The sequence below is a fragment of the Molossus molossus genome, unplaced genomic scaffold (genome assembly GCF_014108415.1).
Source record: "Molossus molossus isolate mMolMol1 unplaced genomic scaffold, mMolMol1.p scaffold_m16_p_5, whole genome shotgun sequence".
Taxonomy (NCBI): Eukaryota; Metazoa; Chordata; class Mammalia; order Chiroptera; family Molossidae; genus Molossus; species Molossus molossus.
In genome coordinates this window covers 100,023,622-100,024,972 of record NW_023425388.1, presented here as the reverse complement: position 1 = coordinate 100,024,972, position 1,351 = coordinate 100,023,622, and positions in this window count along the sequence as shown.

Genomic DNA, 1,351 nt, shown 5'->3' with positions numbered 1-1,351 from the left:
TAAAGGGTCACAGACAGGCTTAGGCCATGAGATAGTCTATTTAAACATATACAATTTATGAATGTAGTTTCTTGTTTTTCATTTCCCTAAATGTACAGATTGTCTAAGTATCTGCCCTGTCTCTTGTCTCTATATTTTCTTCGTAATCCAATCCAGTCCCATGTATTCTTCATTACTATGACTATCATAATTCCTTGGATCTTCTGAATCCACTCACTGGTTGCCTAGGAGGCAGGCAGGCAGTGTTTTGAAACAGCTGAACAGGAGATTGATACATGTGACTGAACTTCAGGTCCCAAACAGAGTTTCTTTTTCTAGAAAGCAAGATAAATTGTCACTGTTAATGCTACAAAACAGAACAGTCCATTATCTGTCTACTTATCTTTTGTGTGATAGATGTATGTGAAAATACCCAGTGCTTATGCCCAAAGGAAGGGGAAGATGAGAATTTGTACAAAAAAAAAAAAAAAAAAAGGCAATAAGAATTTACATATCATCCCAGAACAAATCAGAAAACCATGACTTTATAATTTTGCAAAAAATTAAAGTTGTTCCTCAGCCCAAGGCTACCTGCATTCTGAGTTCTCTCTTACAACTGCTTATCCTAATAAATTGGTGTTCTAAAATATTTTACTCCAAATAAAATATCTAAAAAATCTCAAAAATGTATGCCTTTATGAAGTATATGATTTGACAAAGTTTTTGACTCACATATTCCTATATGATGCCTAATATAAAGTCTAAAACTGAAACTTACCCTTTTTTCAGTGGATTAGAATTATTCCTCTTCATATAGAAGCAAGTCAACCAAGCAATGTCATACTTAAAGATATGTGAATGAATCATTTTGCTCTTTGAAGAAGTGTAGTGAACACACATAAAAAGGATGTAAGACCAAGTTTGGGGAGACTCACTAAAAGAAAGATAAATACCAGTTTTCGACTTTATATTGTGCCTCTTGCCTGATGTGACAGATTATATTTGTCAAACAATTGCAATACCATCTCCCAACCTACCTCGTTGACTTAAAGGTGATCTGGCACTCCTTCCATTGAGAATCAAGGTCTTTATTTTTTCACCTTGCATCTGGATGGAGGGTTATGATTGTTCTGACCAAAGGAACACAGCAGAAGTGGTTGATATATGTGACCTATGAAGCTAAGTAATTAAAACAGTAAAATATCTGCATGATACTCTTTTGGGAAAATTGCCATGGGAGTCAAGCCACGAATGTTGTGAGGAAGCCCAACCTAACTCATAAGGAATGATCTCAGAGAGAAGCTGAGACCCCCAGCCAACAGCCACCATCATCCACCAAACATATGAGTAAACAAACCTCAATAATTATGGA